Source organism: Peromyscus leucopus, chromosome 12 (assembly GCF_004664715.2).
Source record: "Peromyscus leucopus breed LL Stock chromosome 12, UCI_PerLeu_2.1, whole genome shotgun sequence".
Classification (NCBI taxonomy): domain Eukaryota; kingdom Metazoa; phylum Chordata; class Mammalia; order Rodentia; family Cricetidae; genus Peromyscus; species Peromyscus leucopus.
This window is the reverse complement of record NC_051073.1, coordinates 36,930,009-36,952,547: the sequence shown is the minus strand read 5'-3', so window position 1 is coordinate 36,952,547 and position 22,539 is coordinate 36,930,009. Positions and strand designations below refer to the sequence as shown.

Sequence of the window (22,539 nt, the reverse complement as noted above, 5' to 3'; positions counted from 1 at the left end):
AATTTTGATACATGGTTCCTGTAAGTTGTCCATTCTGGCTTTGAATTCACAGTATAGGACAGAAAGATGTTAAACTTGCCTCTCTTCTGCTTCAGCATCCCAAGCTTCTGGCATAACACTCTGAGTCATAAGACTTAGCTTCATTTATGTGTTTGTTGTTCAATTGTTCATTCATTCATTCACTCATTCATTCATCCATCCATCCATCCATCAATTCATTCATTTTTTTCTTCCAGACCTATTGCTAGTTTATTATAGCAATAATGTCACAGCATAGAAAACATATCATAGTCTACTAGGGAAATAACAAAAGGAATAACAAATCCACTAGCATAGGCCATATTGGCGAAATAAATAATCTTACCATGCATAAGGGTAAATTGAAACACTCCAGGTACAATTAAATTCCTGCCTTTATAGTAATATCTTGTGAGGACTTTTGCAGAACGGTAGCAAAGCATTATGTTTAAAACTGTTGCATACATTGAATATAATAAAATATGAATTTTGCATTTTCTGTAGGAACTACTTCTGCTAAACAAAATAGCTTCTGAAAGGACATTTCTCTCATTGAAATATTCTAGTTAATAAATTGAGAAGAAATGACCAGATTAGGATGCACTATTTGCTATTGCTAATGAATTAATATATTTAGCTAATGGTTTTCCCTGGCTGCTAACGTCGGAAAAAAGAATTAAAATGGGACATAAAAGGCTAGAGCTTCTAAAACACTTTCTTTATAGTTTAATTTACTCTATCTCACCATATGATTCTAACAAGCTTGGGAGCAACAACAACCAAAAATTAGTATATACAGTAAAACACACACACACACACACACACACACACACACACACACACAACACACACAATGGCTTGCTTCATTCAGTACAAGATATCTCAGAATTTAAAGAAAAAACACAACATAGCAGTATGATAACTAAAACTACAATTTAATCCTGCTATTAAATAAAAGTTATTTTATTTTGGAAATATATTAATGTAGAATATAGAAATATGTAATTCCTATGTTGACATTAGGTCACTGAAGATTATGCTGTTACTTATCTGGAACTTTTATGCTTTGGAAATATTTTGTTATTTCCCTAATAGGTGGCAAGATTAGCAATTAATTCACATTAGCTGAAGTGAGGACATGGTGGTCTTTTCTTCCATCTTCTTCCAGTAATCTCCAAAATGTCTTAAGACATTTTTTTGAAACTAGTACATCAAAGGCTATCTGCATCTCATGTCCATTGTAGCAAGCTTTATAGTTGCTAAGAAATGGAAAGATGAAGCATAAAGAAAATATATTATATACCCACACTGAAATACTATGTATGAATAAAAAGAATTGAAGTTTTTCCTTGACACCGCATGGGAGATTATTATCATGAGTAAAATAAAGCATGATGAAATATATGTAGAGCATGATATGTTTCATCTATGGAATCTAGAATATTGATGTTTTAGAACTTGAGAGTATAATAGTGGTGATGAGGGGCTGAGGAAATGGGGGCTGGTAGAGATGAGAAAGGTCTGATCAATGAATTCAAACTAAAGTTTTGTGTGCTGCCATACAGCAGATCGATTGCAGTTGGCAATTGTAGTGTTCATTTAAAAAGTTTACAAGAATGCATCAGGAGATTTTTTTCACCATAAGCAAATGACAAATGCTTTCCTGTCAGATGTGTAGCTGGGGGAGATTTTTTTTCCCTATTCCATAGACTGCCTCTTCAGAGGCCTATTAAACTTAACAGAGATTTCTCAGAAGAAATATTGTACAATGAGTTTCCATCCCAACCACAGAAATAAAAATTAAAACTACTTTAAGACTCCATCTTGCTCTAACAACAATGGCTAAAATCAAGAAAACAAAAGCCAATACTGGCAGGATGTGGGAAATGAGAAAATATCTTGCATCTTTGGTGGGAGTGCAAACTGGCACAGCTACTATGGAGATCAGTGAGGTAATTTCCCAAAAAAGAAATAGATCTACCATGTGACCCAGCAATACCACTTCTAGGCATCTACCCAAAAGACTCTATTTTCTACAACCGAGACACATGCTCATCCATGTTCATAGCTGTTCTATTCATAATATCTAGGGCATGGGAACAGCCTAGGTGTCAATCAGCTGATGAATGAATATTGAACCCGTGGTATCTATGTATAATGGAATTTTATTCATATGTAAAGAAAAATGAAGTTCTTAGGTAAATGGATGGAAATAATCACTCCAAGTAAAGTAACTTAGCCTCACAAAGACAAGTATCACATGATCTTACTCATAGTGGCTCTTTGTGTCAAATCTTTAAAATTTTGTTTAAATGTGTAGTACCTATAGAATCAAGGACACTAGAAAGGGCCATCCATAGGTGGGGGAGGGGGAAAAGATTTTAAGGGAGGAGAAGGAGCAAAAAACAGATTAGACGAAATGGAAAAAAAAAAAAGAATAACGCTGAGTGTGTTAAAGTGAGTAAGAGATGGAATTGTAGGGTAGAGCTAGCATAGGGGAAGGGATGTGTGGAAAGGTTATCCGGAAATCTACTGTTTTATTATATGAAAGGTTTTTTAGGTCTAATTGGAGTTCATCTACACAGGTGAGAATGTTCCTTCAAGAAACCACATAATGAAAATAAAGTCCTGTGTTAGGGGTGGACTACTTCTCCTGGAATTGTTTCTCAGAGCTTTTCAGGAGGCCACCAAAATAATATTGGCTATTTCTATTATTCTTGGATACACACCAGAACTTTATAGTAACAACCTATTGCCAAAGACACCTCACATTTTATTCAGAGCATATGGAGTAGTCAGATTGATGCTGACAAGGAAGCCTTTTTTGCTGAATAGTTTTCAAAGAAATGGAAGGTGCTAGACAGGTTGCTGTGAGGGAAAAATCTGCACTAACAACAATAATGATCTGTGTGACAAGATATGCCCCTGGATCAATAGTGGAACAAATGTTATGGAGTAACCAACCACTCTGTGAATGGACTTATGGTCTGCTCTACAGGAAAGAATTCATGCCTGGTACTGCTAACTTTGCCAAGAACTCATGGCTGGAAAGTTCACAGTCCCAAGTAATGAATCTAGGACTAGTGTACTACTTAATGGGTACAATATCAGGCTGCCCCCTATATTCGTATCTCTGCACCCACACACTAGTGAAACTCTCAGATCTTACCAAAGAAGTTTGTGTAGTGAATGATTGCGACCATAGAAACTCACAACTGATCACACTGCAGAGAATGTGTCAGTGGAGTGCTCAGCCACTAATGAGGCATTGTCATCAAATCTCTCCACCCCAGGGTCACAGAGAGCATCATACAAGAGGGGACAGAAACATTATAAAAGCCAGACATCAGAAGGTCAGAAGCTTAACACTGTCTCCTGGGCATGACATGATAGCTGTACTCTTAAATTCTTAGCAATTGTGGATGCCAATATAAGACCTGCACAAAATTAAGCTAGTCAATATTCTTATTTGGAGATGGAAGGGGCTCATTAATCCCCCAATAATTGAAATGCTTTTGATGACTTCCTGGAAAGGAAAATAGGTTTTATTTTACTTTTTTGTTTTGTTTTGTTTTTCGAGACAGTGTTTCTCTGTGTAGCTTTATGCATTTCCTGGATTTCACTCTGTAGACCAGGCTGGCCTCAAACTCACAAAGATCTGCCTGCCTCTGCCTCCCGAGTGCTGGGATTAAAGGCATGTGCCACCACCACCCGACTGACATTTTTTTAATGGTGGTCTTCACTTAAGTAAACCATGTTCCAATAAATACCATCAAACCTAAGATTTTAAATTGTAAATAATATATAAAATTATAAATATATTTCATGAGTTATTAATAAAAGAAAGGAAGATAAGATATGAAGTTGTAATATGGTGGGAGGTGGAGAATGGATCTTGGATGAGCTAGGGCAAATGTAGTTAGTATACATTTTATGAAATCTCAAGTGATTAATGAAACATAATAAAATATTTGTCATATATGAATTTATTTAAGTGACTAATAAGTGTGGTCAGTATTTTTACCTATGATTATCTTATCCTTTTAGATTATATCTCTTTCTTGAGGTGTAATGATATACAAAGATTTGTGCATATTTAATAAGTATAATTTGATATGCATGGACATATACCTATACCCACAAACCTATCAGTTCAATGAAAATCATCAACACATTCATCACCTTAAAAGATTCTCTTCTGCTGTGTCCTACTTCCTTCTGTTGGTTGGCCTCCTACTGCCTAATAATACTTCTAAGTTGCATATACAATATGAGAACATCCATTATGCTGTGGAGTGGATTCTTGGAACTTATTGGCCTGGTATATCTGAAACTTTGTATTCATTAAATAGTAATTCCCCAATTTTCCCCAGAACCACCCAACCATCCTGAAAGTCTTAATTAAGTAATTCAGTATTTATCTTTAATAACTGGCTTGTTGCATTCTGTATGGGATTTCTGAAGTCTACCCATGTTGTGACAAGTAAGGAGACTTTACTGTTCCTTCAGGCCAAATAACAGTCCATGGTATATAGATACCATGATTTCTTTATTCTTTCTTTCTTTCTAATAGACATTCAAATTTTCTGTACATCTCTGCTTTGATTAATTTCACAATGGATTTAGAAGTACAGATTCCCAACAATATGATTTCAATTTTGTTAATAAAAAACACAGAAATGGAAAAATTCATTTACTCTTTTCTCTTTTTACTTTGGTCAAGCAGAAAAACACTTTTTTTTTTTTTTGCAGTTTATACAGAAAGTTCACAGGTACCATCAATAAATAAATATATCTAAACACGACACAGGAAGAAATATCAAAACCCACTAATACCTAAATTTATAAGCAGATATTAACTTCATTTCCTCAAGTTACGGTCTTGTGGCTGGTGAATTAATTGGTTAATTGATATAATTGCAATCCTTCCCAGACATTTTGTTGGCCTAGATTTTAGTAGTCATAACAGTAGCTTTATTTCAGAACAAATAAATTTAGATTATTAGTGCAGAGGATTTGGGGGGGGTCATATACTAGCTTTCAGAAACAAGATTTTCCTAATTGTTGTATTTTTATATAAAACGATGCTGTTAAAAAATTCCTAATAGCATTTTTTAAGAATTGCAGTATAGACAAGTAAATGATGCATTAATATTAAAATAAACCAGAAAACTATTCAGAGTTTAATGTCATTACAGGGCATGAAGGTTTTAATTTCACCATTTGTTTCATATACAAAGCCCCACAATGCAGATTTCCCAAACTAATTACTCTGAACCCAACGAGGTGAGAGCTCCCCCTACTGGCCTTAAACAAATGGGATGCAGTGCCTGCCAGAGTGCAAAACCACTGCAAACCCCAATTGCAACCGCAACTCAATGTAAAGGCAGTAGATTTTCGTTTTAAATGGGACAGCCAGGGTTTAAATTGCACTTAGTCATGGAGTAAAACTCAAAACATACATTTTTCTGAGAGAAACTCAAAGTTTAGTTATTTGTTTAAATAATAAGAAAGTAGATAAACAAAAATTAAATACTAGGGTGGTGCTAACACGATGTTTTGAAACATTTATTTTGTGAAGCAACATGCTTGGGAAACTATTCATTTAACTTTTGAAAGAATCCAGTATATTATTTTTATCTCTAAAATTCTACTGAAATGTGTCAGTTAACCTTTTACTTATACATCATGAAAGTTAAAAAAAAATGTGCTAGGAGTAAATATTAAATAATAAAATGAACTTTAATAGTAGTAGAATAAATACAGACAAATATGAACATAAGAGTCAATACTTCGTATAAGTGTCATGCCTTTAGTTTACCTAGTCTTAACCCTCTTTATTAAACTTAAATACTACTTTAAAAACAGTATACGTATTTACAATATATAATAAACTGCCTTGGTTAAAATGTAATAATAAAAGAATATGAAATTTTACTTATATATCATTTTGAAAAATTAATAAGGAAATAAGTTATTTCATTAAAAAAGTTCTTTTTTACTGGAATTTGGGGATAGGAATGTAATTCAGTTGGTAGAGTGCTTGCCTAGCATACAGGAAGCCTCCGGCACCACTTAATGAATGAAAGTGATCTGCCTATAGTGGAGGTAGAGGAAGGAAAATGAGATGATCAAGATCATCTTGTTGTCTTTGGCTACATGACTAGTTCTAGGCCAGCATGGAATACATGGAATCTCATCATGAAAGACTCTGTCTCAAATATATTTACATATGTATATGCCTTTTAAGATAATTGTATTTTAAAGGTATCAATAATAAAGATACAAACTGATGTCATAAGAACTGACTATATTATTTTTAAAGATATATTTTTGTTAATTCCTTGAGAATTTCATATATGTACTGCTATGGATATCACTCTATATAAATAAAACACTGATGGCCAGTGACCAGGCAGGAAGTAGGTTGCCAGGCAGGAAGTAGGTGGGACAAGGAGAGAGGAGAATTCTGGGAAGTGGAAGGCTGAGGAGGGAGACACTGCAGCCACTACCAGCACAAGTGGCATGTAAAGACGCCGGTAAGCCACCAGCCATGTGGCAAGGTATAGATTTATAAAAATGGGTTAATTTAAGATAAAAGAACAGTTAGCAAGAAGCATGCCACAGCCATACAGTTTATAAGTAATATAAGCATCTGAGTGATTATTTTATAAGTGGATTGTGGGACTGCGGGCTTGCGGAACCTGGAGAGAAGCTCTCCATCAACAAATGGCGCCCAATGGCTCGAGTTTCCACCTTAAACCTGAGAATATTTAATAACCAATTCTAAACAGAGCCAAAACCAGGTTCCTGCTTCTTGTCTCATACGGGCAGCTAGATGCCACAAAACGCAGGTTTAAACACTGGCAGGTTCCTGGCGTGTGCGTTTGACCTGCAGTATGATGGAAATGAGGCGTCTGCCAGCGGCACATTAAGCTGTGTGGTAGATTTAGTCTTTACTAGTATTTTTTTTTTAAAGAGGTTTCTGGGTTACACACTGCTTTGATAAAAGCTTAGACCCACTATTTCTGAGACTTGATGACTCCCAGAGCTGGCAGAAAATGTACCACCGCCATGTTGGGAAGCTGAAGTGGGTGGAGCCAGCAGCCACAGCGCCTTTTCAGTCTTAGAATGGTGCAGTTTAAAGCAATAGGCTCAAGGTAATATAAAAAATAAGCCACATAAAGATGGCTACCACACAGAGAATCTGGATTATGTTGTCTTTGATATTCGTAACTGAAGAAAAACATTTGATTGCAAAAGCTGTTAAGTTATGCCAAAATATATATTTTAAAGGTACCTTGACTATGTTGCTTTGGAAAAGAGGTTCTGCTTTTGTTTCCACAGAAAGCCAGAGGCTGTGGATTTGTTCCAGATTAAGATACATCAGGTTTCACCAGCCAAGACCCCCTGAAAGGTCTCCGATGACACCATGGCCCAGATGATCCAACATCCAGAGCGGTTTCAAGGCAACTGGTTCACACAATACAGCCTCACAGACTACCCCATAGGCCTAAAATTTTCTTTGCGTCCCCATAAGGTACAGTGCCCCCCTCCAGCAGGAAGTAGTAAGAGATGCTATGCCCAAATATACCAAGCTGGCTTTAGAGGTGGAATTGGCTCACTCCCCCTTTAAACCCAGACATATTGCTTTAAAAAAAAAAAAAAATGGTTAAGAGATTCTTGTGTCCCAAATCAGAAGAGCCCTCTGGTGTGGGACAGAGAAAAACCAATATTTTTATTTAAAACAGGTTGATTGTAAATGTGATCTCTTTCTAAAAAAGAAAAGGGGATATGATATAGATATATAGAAGGATATGGAGATGATAAGGTAAAAGGGTAGATTAATGAACCTACTTTTAAAGAACAACTTGTTTAAAATGTTTTACATTGGTATAGATTTTAGTTTATGTTTAAAATGTTTTACATTGGTATACATTGGTATAGTTTATTGATACAAACTTGAAGTTAATTTTGTTATATTGTATATATATATATTTCTATTCTTGTTTGAGGTATTGTGTTTATGTAACTCATTTAAAATTGTAATGGATAATTAAAAAAATAGATTAATAATTAGTCATCTATGATAATCATATTTGTAGCCATGTTAGTTAAGTCTTCTAGGTATATATAGATATATTTCAGATAGATAGGTAATCTTCAAACACTTCATAGACCTAGAGAATATGGCATTTAAATAACTTAGAATTCTGTTGACATGAGACACAATTGCTCCTGGCTGCACCAATTTGATCCCGAGACAATGTTGGGCTTCTAAGACATTTCCATTTGGAAGTTTGTCTTCTTGGCACAAAATGGCCTACTGGGCAAAGAACTGCCTTTGCCTTGACGGCTAACAGTACAAATGCAATGCTGTCCTTTCTGGACAAGCGGGACACAAGGAAAGCGACCACTGTATTCTGCCAAGACAGGGTAAGATGGTCTTTCAGAATTCCTGCTTATGACAATGGTCTGTCAGATACTCTAGGCCTGTAGCCACTTTGAATGCACCAACAATGCTGAGAAACATGAGGTGACTGTCCAGGCTGCCAGCTGTCTTGGTCTACTCTTGCAAGATTTCCGAAAGTTGCTTACATCCATCTACCATTTCTCAGGTACCATTATGTTCCTTTCAGGTCTTTGATGTGGTTGAAGTCTAGATAGTTGTAATTTCCTCAGTTATGATAAAAGATAAGTTAGATATAAAAGCTTAAACTCACAAATATAAGATAGATAGGACATCTTCTTTAATATTGTAACTATAATTCTTGCTCGGTAATTGTTTTGTTATATGTAATTTTACCATGTTAAAGTTAAAACCTTCCTTTTTAAAAAAAGAAAAAAAGGGGAAGTGCTGTGGCTATCACTCTATATAAATAAAACACTGATGGCCAGTGACAGGCAGGAAGTAGGTGGCCAGGCAGGAAGTAGGTGGGACAAGGAGAGAGGAGAATTCTGGGAAGCGGAAGGCTGAGGAGGGAGACACAGCAGCCACCACCAGCACAAGTGGCATGTAAAGATGCCGGTAAGCCACCAGCCATGTGGCAAGGTATAGATTTATAAAAATGGGTTAATTTAAGATAAAAGAACAATCAGCAAGAAGCCTGCCACGGCCATACAGTTTATAAGTGATATAAGCGTCTGAGTGATTATTTTATAAGTGGATTGTGGGACTGCGGGGCTTGGGGAACCTGGAGAGAAGCCCTCCAGCAACAATGTACACAATATATTTTGATTAGATTCACACACCCCTTTCCTTCCAATTCCTTGCAGATCAATGTCCAATGAGTCTATTTTGTGTTGGTCATATCCTCATGGGTATGGAACTATATACTGAACTTGGTCTGCCTACTGGCAGTCATACCTCCTTCATCCATTTTGGAATGCTGATTGTCATTATTTCAATATTCTACAAAGTTCAAACAACCACAGATTTTTGTTTGGATACTTGCTTTAATGAATTTCATGCATGGAGGATAAAGTGTTCTCTTTAGAAGGTTATTCCAATTTAAGGCTGGATCAGGTAAAGCGAGAATTGAGTCACTCAGAAACAGCTCCTCAGGACATGGTGTGATGATTTGTGTTTCACTAGCTGTAGTCACCCCTACCTATCCTGTGATACCAAAAAATGAAAACAAATGAGAGGAAATGCAACTATTATAATCTTAGAAGTATAAATTATAGAAAGAAACATGTACCTTAATACAATATATTCTAGACGGAGATGTTGTCAGGTGCTTTGAGGTTATCAAATTAATCCAGGCTTGACAAAACTGCCTAGTTTATGGGGTTAAAACTAAAGATTTTTTTTGCATACAGACCTGTGTACTACAGTGTTGCAATCAATATTTAATCCCTCCCCAAACTAATAGAGATTGCTGTGAGTGTACATAGGATTATATGCTTAGCCCTCAAATGCCTTTCTATATATTGATATTATTTTCAAAGAAACACAGTGCAGAGGATCATTCCTTCTTAAAAATAATGAAGCCAGCTTAGTCTATAGAGATTGACACTGGTTCATTAGTCGTACTGAAAACATTTTGTTTGCTTGTGGCTATGCTTATTTCTCTATTCTTGTTCACTTGTCTTTACTATAAATGATATTTGTCATTATTTTTATTCAGCCTTTAAGTTCTGAGAACTTGGAAAATTCCATTTTGAAGCATAACATACTAAGTATATAGTAAGGTTAAATTACTTTCACAAATTAGAAATTTAAATGTTGAACTCTTGAGCTAATAACAGTTTTGTATTTCATTACAAAATATCTTCTTCAAAAAATATCCCAATATTTTTATGCAATATAAATCATTCCACTTATTTCAACTCTAAAAAAATTTATTTGGTTATTATTTAAATGAAAAAATATCAAAATAAATAACAAACTACATACATTTTACTCAGAGAAGTTCCTGGGAAGTTATTATCAATGAACAAAATTTGCTATTATTTATAGACACAGAAAACTGCAGAGTCATGCCTATCACTACCAAGTTGTCCAAGAGAAAGTGACTAATAGCTGATTAAGATATAACTAAAATGTCCATCCGCACTTTTACACCTTCCTATTCTCTCTTTCCAGGTACATTTGGGTATTTATCTTTTCTGATACAGATTTGTTTGCTTCCCTTTACAAACATCCCTAAAATATGACATTGGCAGCACTGACCACAGAGACCCAGTGAGATTCTAAGGGTCTGAACCTTCTGATCTCTTAGGAGCTCATCTACTGTATCAGGAGGCTGAGACCCTGACTAGTGTCATTTTGTGCACCTATATGTCCACATGGCAGTTATGCATTTGTATCCAAATTATTGCTATTGGTCTGATATGAAACAGTAAGAGGACAAAAATGTTGTCATGTTGCTACTGAACAGTATTGTATAATTCTTCCACCTGTTTCATCTTGGGACCTGAAGTCTCTATATCTGCTTCAACTATTCAGGGTTGAATTGGTTAAAAAAAAAAAAAAAAAAAAAGGAAAAGAAGGAAGGAAGGAAGGAAGGAAGGAAGGAAGGAAAGAAAGACTATTTGTCTTTACTCTTAGTTTTGCCACTTTCAAGATATATTTAATAAACGCCCCCAAGTCTCTCATGTTTCCCACAAAGGTATCCCACTTAAATAAAACCATTGAAGGTGCTCCCCATTGCTTCCAAGGCATCGAAGTCACATAAACCTTTCTACTTGTGTCCTTTTATATCCCAACCTTGTTCTTAATGTGTTTTAGACAGTTTTCTTTTTTTGAAAACACATCACAAAACCAAAGGCCTAAAATACACCAGTTATTGTTGCTATAACTTTTGTTAAAGAAATTATGACCATTTACTTTGAAATCTTATCCACAATTCAATGGCTATTTCAATGAAAAACAGGGTTTATTTAATAAATCAGTTTTTATTTATTTTATAATTTAAAAATTCTGTTTTCATTTTACAAACCAACCAGAGATCCCTCTCCTCCACCCCCCCCTCTTCTTACACACCCTCTTCCACTTTTCTCCTACCCTCTCCCCCATTCACTCCTCAGAGGGGGTAAGGTCTCCCATGGGGAGTCAACAAAGTCTGACATATCAAGTTGAGTCAAGACCAAATCCCTCTCCCCTCTATCAAGGCTGAGCCAGGTATCCCTCCATAGGGAATGGACTCCAAAAAGCCAGTTCATGCACAGGGGATAAATCCTGGTCGCACTGACATTGGCCCATAAACTGCCCAAGCCACACAACAGTTGCCCACATTCAGAGGGCCTAGTTCTGGCTCCTCAGGTTCCCCAGCTGTCAGTCCAGAGTCAGGGAGCTCCAACTAGTTTGGGTCAGCTGTCTCTGAGGGTTTGCCCATCATGGTCTTGACCCCTTTGCTTATGTAATTCCCCCCTCTCTCTCAGACTGGATTCTGGGAGCTCCACCCAGTGCTTAGCTGTGGATCTCTGCATCTGCTTCTATCAGTTACTCGCTGAGGATTCATTGATGACAATTAGGGTAGTTACCAATCTGATATCAGGGGAAGACCAGTTCAGGCAACCTCTCCATTGGTGCTTGAAAGACACTTAAAGAATTGCTCAGTATCCTTAGCCATCAGGGAAATGCAAATCAAAACAACTCTGAATAAATTAGTCTTTTAAAAAAAGTTTTGACACCTTTACTTTTAAACAGGAACAATAGATATTTTCTATTTAAAAAACAATAATTTCATGTGAGCTTAAAAGAGCCTCTGTGAGTAACATTTTTATTTTCATTCTTGTAAATGGAAGGGACTTTCCCTTTGTAGTGTTGTTTTCCTTTATTATATTTACATGGACTTTATGCATTATATTTACATAAAATAAATTTCAATATTTCTCAGTTAATGTTTCCAGGAATGCTATTTGATCATATCTAATGTATTGCTATTATTTCTGCAGGAGACTATAGAGCCTCTGATTATGTCTATATCTATATCTATCTATCTATCTATATATATATATATATATATATAGAGAGAGAGAGAGGGAGAGAGAGAGAATTTACACAGTCTATAGGATATAGTATCTATCTTCAAAGGGTTCTGTGGCGTTTTATTACATCCAGTATTAGGATTTTTGTGTTGATCCCCATGGCATATTTTATTCAGACATGCAAATAGCAGAACAGATCAAAATGTCCTTATTTAGAGATGCAGCTAAAGAGAGGTTGCAGTTATTTAGGAAACTGTGTGAAATTGAATTGCTGTTCTGTAAGATAGGGCGTTCAATATCACATCATCAGCATCAACATCAGAGCTGTCAGTAATTGGATAACTTATTCCAGTTTCCACAGAATGCCAAGGATGGAACAGATAGCAGAAATACATCCCTGAAGTCAACAAAATGAGAAAGAAATAATTATTTTCTGCCTGTAAGATGCTCTCTCAAACAATCTCAGATACGTGAAAGGTCTACTAAATTTGTCTAGAGAGACACAATAGTGAGGTAAACATTATCAGAAGTAGACATTCATAAAAGGCAGGCTTTCATCATTGGGAACAGAAAATGTTCAAAGAAAATATCTTAATTATATTATCATCATTTTGAAAGAAATACTTGGAAACAATTTGAAAGGATGTATTTTTACAATACCTAGAGAACAATAAAAATAATTTATCATTAACAATTAAAATTTTAAATCAGAGTTCCTCAAGGGCAAGTCCTGCCTCCTGTCTTTCTTTCTCTCTAATAAAATTAGTGCAAGAACAAATGGAAGAATGCAGATAATGGAAAAGAACATAGTCAAGAAGTACATATTTGGATAGAAATATATTCTTAACTGAGCATTGAAAGAGCGGTCCAGAATAGTGAGGTGTTGTGGGATAATGCCCTTGTACACTGGTTTAATAAAACGCTGATTGGCCAGTAGCCAGGCAGGAATTATAGATGGGTCCAGCAGAAGAGGAGAATGCTGGGAAGCAGAAGAGCTGAGTCAGGAGTCACCAGCCAGACACAGAGGAAGCAAGATGTAAAGGCAGAACTGAAAAAAAGGTACTAAGCCACATGGCTAAACATAGATAAGAATCATGGGTTAATTTAAGTGTAAGAGTTAGTAATATTTGAGCTAACGGCCATACAGTTTATAAATAATATAAGCCTTTGTGTGTTTACTTGGGTCTGAGCAGCTGTGGGGCTGGTGAGTGAGAGAGATTTGTCCTGACTATGGGCCAGGTGGGACACAGGAAAAATTCAACTACAAATGGTGCCAAAACATGGGGCAAGAGTTTCCACCTAAAGCCTGAGAAAGCTTTAAAAAAAAAAAAAAAAAAAAAGATTCTAAAGCGGAGCTAAAAACAGCTTTCTAGTTGTGTCTCTCAGGCATACTGTGAGCTACAGTATGGCGGGTTTGCAGCTGCATGTGGGCTTGAGTGCACCATGGCAGATTTCCGCCATGTCTCCAAGCTGCACAGGGCACTGCAGATTTAGCTTTTGCTAGTACAGGGGGAAAAAAGGGTTTCTGGGCTACTGGATGGAAGCATAGACCCACTGCTTAGCACAGTCAGCAGTGAGCCCTGGTTCCTGGTGGTAAACATAGTTTCGCCATGTTTGCAAGCTGAGGTAGGTGGAACCAACAGCCAAAGCTGCCATTTCAATCCTAGTTATACTGTAGTTTAAAGCAATAGATTCACAATAAAACAGATTCAGATGAAACAAACCTCTAAACGATTTATATATATGTGTGTGTTATATATATATATATATATATGTATATATATATGTATATGTATGTATACACACACACACATACACATAGGCTTGGAAGAGAGAGGAACAAGAATATATATAGATAGTTATATAAAGAAAAAGAAAGTTTTAAAAAATACAGTCTTTAAAGAGAAAGTAAAATTAATATAAAAAATAAGCCACGTAAAGATGGATATTATACAGAGAATCTGGATTGTGTTGTCTTTGGAATTTTTAACTGCAGAGAGACATTTGATTGTAAAAGCTGCTGAGTTAAATCAATACATATATTTTAAAGATATCTTGATTTCAAAGTCTATGTCTAAGGATATGCTGCTTTGCCAAAGAGGTTCTGCTTTCATTTCCACAGAAAATGAGAACCTATTGATTGCTTCCAGACAAATATGGTTGGACCAGCCAAGACCCCCTAAAAGGTCTCCAATGATACCTTGGTCCAGGTCATCCAACAACCAAAATCAACTTCAAGGCAACTGTCTCAGAGAATACAGCTTCACAGGCTACTCCAGTCAGGACTTGACCATAATCCTAAAATTTTTCTTTGTGTCTCCATAAGATTACCAGCACCTGCTTCAGCTACAGTGAGAAAAGTAAGTACTTGAAATGTCAATGTTCAATGTGTGGAGAAGATGCCCATGTACCTTTTCCACAGGATCTATCTGATGTCCTTAGCAGACAAAATCGTCACTGGGAAATACAATAAACAAATTAGGTATCATTTGAACGATCGCATTGGCTGTGAGAAGAGACACATCTTTTGTATTATCTTGAGTCACTTTTCCTTCTCCGGGTTGGACCCATCCCTTTTAGCCAGCAGTGCCCTCAGCTGTTTGTTCTCACATCAGTCTTATTTGTCCTATGATGAGCATGGTGGGTAAATGACTCCCTCTTATCAGTTGCTCTACTGAATGGATGTACCATATGAAGAAAATATATTGCTAAATTAGCCTGTAGATTTGATTATGCACAATCATTTCCCATTATTAATTCTGCAGCATTTCAAAAATCTAAGTTAAGTATGAATCATTGTGTGAATTATTCTAGTAGCATTTTGGTGATTCAACCCTTGGGACATTTTCATGGTATTCTAAAAATCACCGCACCTAAGAAATTCCTTAGGGGAATCTGTGGAAAAATAAATTCTAAAACTCTAATGTATATTACATTTGTATCCAGTGATAAGACTTGTCATTAATATTTTGTTTGATATAACTGTGGCCAAACACTTTGTTAATTATTGTGAATTGTTCTGTCCTAAAACAAGTAATTGCCTAATTCTCAGCATCTACCCTGATCTGGTTTTCAATGAACTGTGATCTTAGCACTCTACTAGGTTACAAACACAGTATATGAAAGGAAGAGAAGAGTTGTAACACAGTTTGCTTGTGTCATGAATCATATTTTCTCTCCACACTTTGAATTTCTGATGTTAATGGATCCACTTAAGGAGTCATCAAAACAGACATAAGCACAAGAAATTTCTTCAGCTTACTACAGAAATGTGAGCCATGCCACAGCTCTGCTAGTCTGTAAAGGAGTTAGATCAAACTGCCACTTTGAAGACTCTTTTCTAAAGTAACTGACAAAGTCTGCTCATGAACCTTCAGATTTCATAGTCAACTGCTCATGAAATACACTTATCCAGTCACGAAACTGGATAATTTATTCATGCACTCTTATGAATTCTGGTGAGATGCTACACAAGAATAATCTATATAAAAATGTAATTTTCAAGTGCTTTTACCATACTCCAACATACTTGACTGCCTGAAGGACAGGTGTTGTCTTTTAAATAGGTAAATTGAATCATACCAGTTACACTGGTAAGTAACAGTGCCCATGGAGGATAGCAGTATATAATAAAAAAAAATATAGCCATGATCAGACATACATAAAATATGTAGCAAGCTGTTATCATGTCAGTTGTGCATTAAACAGCCTTTAGCAAATCATTTCATAAAGTCCTGAGAAGGATGGAGGATAGTTTCCTACTGGAAATGACTAAGGAAATGTCAGAGTGGATGCAGAGCCAGATTGAGAGACACAGGATTATAAATCAGCGCATCTTTTCCAGCATATTTCTGAAGGGAACAGGGGTTGAGAGGAGCAAGGGTTCATACATGAAACATTTACGAATGTGACCCATGCCAGAAGCAGTGTGACTTTGGTGTACAGAAACCAATGACAGATGGAAGCTTTACTGTTGGCATAAAAATAAACTTTTAAAAACCTACATTAGTATCATCATTACCCCGTGGGGAAGGCGCATCATTAAGGAGTATTGTCAAACTGTTTATTACCGGGACCGTCTGCAATAAAGCAAATGCAGTAGAAATGACAAAACCATTTGAACATTTAGGCAAATGAAGAATATTTTATTCAGCATTAGGTTCTCAAGTATAATTAAGGACAAGGAAGCAGATACAGACTTTCATAATGCTCTGAATACTCTCCTTAATTTACTGATTATCTAAGGCATGGGTTGTGGGGAAAAGAATATAATGTTGACAGACTCCTATGGCTTTTTTTTTTAAGGTCACAAGTAGCTCAGGCTGTCTTTGAACTCCTGATCTTCATTTCCAAGTTGTTGTGCTTACATGAGAACATCAAAAAAAAAAAAAAAAAAAAAAAAAAAAAAAAAAAAAAAAAAAAAAAAAAAAAACCTCTTTTGGTGAAGTTTTCAGGAACCAAAGTCTGTCCTTGGTTTTTGCTGGTCATGTATACAGGAGACCAGTTTACAAACGAGAAGGATGGTTTATTCACTGTCAGTTTTTCTCAGAATGGAATCTCCTTTACAGAAGTTAAATTTATTCACCAAATTATAGATCAAAGATATCCTGTAAAGTACTAAATTACTGGCAATGCATGGCCAGGTTTTCCTTTTGAAAAACTCTCTTAATTTTCCTGATGACTTTCAATTTCAACGCTTCATCACTAAATGATGCTAAAGAAACATAGAGTGGTTTTTTTTGCATATTTTTATTTTTTTTGAGACAAAACTACATGGGCCAGGATGACCTTGAATTTATAATCCTTCTGCTTCAGCTACCTGAATATCACTATTGTGAACATTTATCTCACACCTAGCTTAAAAACTTTTTTCTACTTAAACTAAATGTTTTTCAAATATATCTATTGTCAACTCCACTGCTGGCGTTTCGATTATTACTTACACCTAGTTTCCATAGTTATGTCACACATATTATTGAATCATTTTTGGAAACTCTAAGTTTATAATTTTTGACAATACATTGATTCCTTAATTTTTTTAATTAAGAAGTTTTAAATTCCTTACCAAAAAATAGTTGTTTTTTTTTTTTGTATGTGTGAGTATAGGTGCATGTGTCTATGCAAATGTATATGTATTCAACAGAATGTGGGGGACAGAAAGAGAGGAGAGGCATCCATTCACCTATAACTCTCTAGATTATTTCATTGATACAGTGTAGCTCACTAAATCTGGAGCTAGGCTAACTTGACAAAATGCCCCAATGACTTACTTGCCAATGACCTACACAGTCATGGGGTGACTCCACAGTCATGTGAGGTTTGATACATGGAAACTGGATATTTTAATACAGTCATCTTACAGAGCAAGTACTTTTTGCACAGTGAAATATCTATCTCCAAAGATGTGTTAAATGAGAATGAAAGTCCCATTTCTACAGGCTGATCCATATGCTTTCAAATCGGGACAGAAAATTGCATTTGTTTATCATGAGTTATCATTTTTAGGAGAAATATAAACTTAAAAGCATGGTGTCCACAGTTAGTTGGTTAGGATGTTATTGTTGTAGGTACCCTTTCTAAAATTCACTTCTCTTATTCTTTATTAACAAATAATTGTTTTCAAACAAAAATCTTTAATTTCTGAATGAAAATTATTCCTGAATGATTTAATTTTCTTTTGACTAAATGAATCTTACTTCATTCTATTTTCTAAAACTGCATATGATTTAAATGATGTAGAATATACCCTTGTCATAAATACATTTGTTTTTTTTCCTCTGACATCATACTTTGCAGATGAAATTAATCAGTTTGGAACTTGAAGTATTATTGCAATATTATCATCCTTTCAAACACTGTCATTTACCATGTTTCATTTATCATGTTTCAGACACAATTAAAAGTCCCCTCAAAGAAACGAATATATCCACGTCATAACTCACTGTCCTCCTGAGCAATGGACACTACTTTCTGATTTTCTTGTTTCAAATCTGGCCCACAAGACCTGCTCCACCATACCAAGTATAAAGCAGCATCCTACCTCCTTGAACATTTCTGTTATTAAACCAGAACTAGATAATTTGTGGAGAACAATAATTTGTTTCTTTCAGTTTTGTGGGGTGGAGAAACAAAATCAGGGTTATGGTGATGGCTGAGTTGTAATTTTGGTACGTTTACATGGTACAAAGTAGAAGTACAAGAGAAATAATGCATCTAGTCAATCCCTTTATAAGATCACCTCACCCATTCACAAGGAAGTAGTCTTTCTGGTCTTGTTACAGCTTAAGGGCTCCTCAACTCTGAATACAATTATCTTGGCAAAAAAGAACTTTAGAAGGGACTCATTTAAACCATAGCCCCATCTGTAAGCCTCTTTTACCATATATAACAAGTCCCTCAATTTGAATCCTGAGTGCTAGAGGCAAAATAGTAACTCCCAAAGACTGTTTGGGAAACAGATTTTACAGAAACCTGTTAATATCTTGTTAAAGCTATATATAATATATATTATTATAATATATAGCATATATATATTATAATAATGAACTGGAGGTGACTTTGAACAAGAAACAAGATTTAAAAAATTAAACAAGAAAAAATTAATTATAATTACCTTAGTACTTCAACTTTACCATTTTAGACACTAAAATCTCACTTGTATTGAATCTATATTAGTATTTTAAAGTATATTCAAGAGAACATGGCTACTTTTTTTCTCTGTGGCTGCTTAGGGGCTGTTGCCATTATGAATGGTACAGTAACAGTCTGAACCAGGAAGTTCATGACTAACTGTTTGCTTCAGAGAAAACAAATTGTCATTCATGTCCTTCACCCTGAGAAGGCGGCAGTGCCAAAGGCAGAAAAGGCTAGCCAAAATCTCCAGAATCACACCCATTGTCATCTTTGTATTTGGTTGGACTCAGTAGCCATCGGAAACCAAGTTGGTGGTGGCAAGACAACTGGCTTGGCAGGATTTTTGATTCTTTTGACTATACAAAGAAGTATGACCCTAAACACAGACTTGTAAGACATGACCTTTACAAGAAAAACAAAAAACCTCAGGAAAAATGGAAAGGAATACAAGAACAGAATGAAGGTGAGGGGTTCTACAAAGACCAATGTTGGTGCTACAAAATGTGAGTTGGAGATGGGATAACAGCAAAAGGAGTAGAGATGATCTGCTATCATGATGCCGATTTCTAAGTAGGGTACAAATAAACTCAAAACTTCCATGTGAAAAAAAAAAGAGAACATGGCTTAGAAATGGTTGCTTTACAATATGTATTGCTGTCCTTTGTTATATATGTGGTATTGGTTACAAGACCTTCTATGGCTATCAATATATCCAGATGCCAAACTTTCATATGTAAAATGAACATTATCTGTGCATAACCTACCCACTTCTTTCCAATATTCTAAATTATCGTGAAATTTATTTTGATCCTTGTTGCAATGTTCATCCTATGGAATTAGTTGTTATAATGTTTAATTCATATAATAATATCAAGAAAAATATGTGTAGAAGTTCCACACAGGTATGATATTTTTATTCAGATATTTCATTCTGCTACTGATTGAGCCATAAATAGAGTACCTGCAGGAACACAGGGGCCACTGTACCCCGAAGTCTCCAGCAATGCATGTAGGACAACCCCTAGTTTGTGTGTCTCCCTGCCCTGCTTTTTCTCTCTTTATGTCATTCTAACCTCCATGACTCAGAAACTTTGATATTTTTCAAATTCAGTTGTCCCTTCCCCTTCGAACAATGTCACTTATGCTGTTCCTTTGGGACATTCCAATTTAGTAGCACTACAGATTCCTCATCACAGCTTATGGCTTACCTCATGATTGCTTTTAAAACCTTCCCTAATTTGCCTGAAGAGACAGATATGTAGATATTATTGAAAATTGTATGTATGACTTCCTAAGAAGAATCATCTTAGTTTTAACAGAATGGATGGATTTCCTTCAGTAAATGTTCTCCCATTATGGCCACAAACTATGAATGTTAATGCCACATTCTTCCCTATGACTGAGTGTTGAAAATATGAATAATAGCCTCTCAATTTTGCTGGAGTCTCATGCTATTCTGAAAACTAAAGGTTCTCAGAATTTAAATTAAATTTAATTTAAAACAATGAAGTTACTCAATGGAACTACAAAATAAAAATATACAATATATACTGATATTTGTAAAAAATACACAAAAATATAGATAACTTGGAAGTTGATAAATGACTCAAAATTTGAATAAAATAGAAATTTACAAAAAATAAGAATTAAAGTATACTTTTGGTAGCTTCAAGGTTGGGAAGAGCTCTTTGGAGAATGAGTAGTCATGGCCGTATGATTATAAATCCATTGGTCCAATAGCAATAAATAATGAAAGTACTTTATATTTTTGTATCAGATTGTACCAAAGGAAATTAATGGAGCAGAGGGAGAGTACTGACAAAGGTACAATAATAATCTTGAAATTTCAATCCTATAAGGAGGAGAACAAACAGCTATAGAGAGGAAAACATGATTCAGGAGCTTCAATAATTTGAGAAAAATAAATTGCAATAGGACTCACAGAAAGTCAAGATGATATAACAGATATGTATATATGTGTGTGTGAATATATTTATATTAATATATTATATACACACATGTATATATGTGTATATGTGTGATAAAACACTAACTATAGCATAGATTCTACACTAATTTCAAATATAAAGAAACCAACATATGGAAAATAGGGAGTATCTGTGAAAAAATAAGGTAAGGTTTTTATCTTTATTTTTCCTGTATCCAAGGCTGGTTTCTTGAACATGCTGTTCTCCTGGTTCCACTTCTGGAGTGCTGAGATAACAGACAGATGCCAGCACTCACAGCTTGTGTGATGCTTCTGCTCACAGCCAAGTCTTTGTTCATATAAGGCAAGGACTCCATCTCCTGAATTACATCTCTAGCCTAGAGGATGCTCTTAACACATGCACAAAAATAGCCAATGCATTATGGCCACTTAGGTTGAAGAAAAGCTAAGAAAGGAAACATGAAACTGCATTTAAAATTATTTTAAAAGACCTAGCAAGTCTGCAACATCTCTAAAGTTAAATATAGGTATCCTACCGGTTTGACACTTTAGCAGTCATTTGAAATTGTACAGAATGATGTCTTTTATAGAGTTCCTCTCTGAGTGAGGTTTTATATGAATTCAAACTTTTAGTAGAAACTAAAATGTCTCATAAAATAAAATGAAATATTAAATTATACCCATGATTACTATTGCTTGGAGATATAACTGAAAGTCTAAATGGCACACTACTGTCCTTTAAAAAAGTGGAAGTCCCTTCTATGGAAGCCCGATAGAGACAAGATTTCACATTATTATCGAGGAAAGAGTCTGCCGTTTTTTTTTCTGAACAAGGAAGCAAAAATAAGAATAATGTGGCTACTCAAAATAGAGTTAATTTAAACATACATCCTCAATGCCGGCTATATCTCATACAGAGAAATGGGTGGCATTGTCTCTAAAACTTTCTCTGCCATGTCTAGTATTTCTCTCCATAATGCCCTGAAATCTCTAAAGCCATGCTTCACAATAAACTTGTCCTGATATAAGCTCTTCCTATCAAATTTTTGATCATATTGATGACCAGGTAGCTAATACTGTGTACTGTGTAAATGTATAAAAAAGCAGGGCACCCAGGATCTAAAATTTCTAAAATCAAGTGATGTAAAGAGAACAATCTTTAATCCATCATGTCTATAAAGATTAACTTCAGAAAGGAGAATCTTTATATCATATTGGACTTTCATTGAGAAGAATGGTCTTTCTTGGTTCCTGGATTTATATTCTGACCAACTCCAAACTATCACACTTTACAGTAAAATCCTACTGCCTCATTTCTATGAATAATGAAAATGAGAAAACATCTAAACAAACAAAACCACAGCTCATAACCATTCCTATTCTTTAAACAACTCTTAGGTGAGGCTTAAACATTTTTCTCAGTGAAGGCCTGAATTTACTCAAATATTCCAAGCAACTTTGAAGTGGCCAGTATGCTTCCATGTCACGACAGGAACCTTGCATCC

At 35.4% G+C, this 22,539-nt stretch overlaps 1 protein-coding gene and 1 pseudogene across 1 annotated transcript in view; one reads left to right on the top strand and one right to left on the bottom strand.

Moving 5' to 3' along the window:
* Epha6 (EPH receptor A6) overlaps positions 1-22,539 on the bottom strand; it is a 951,985-nt gene that overhangs the window by 886,778 nt on the left and 42,668 nt on the right.
* On the top strand, positions 19,091-20,091 carry LOC114700035 (annotated as a pseudogene).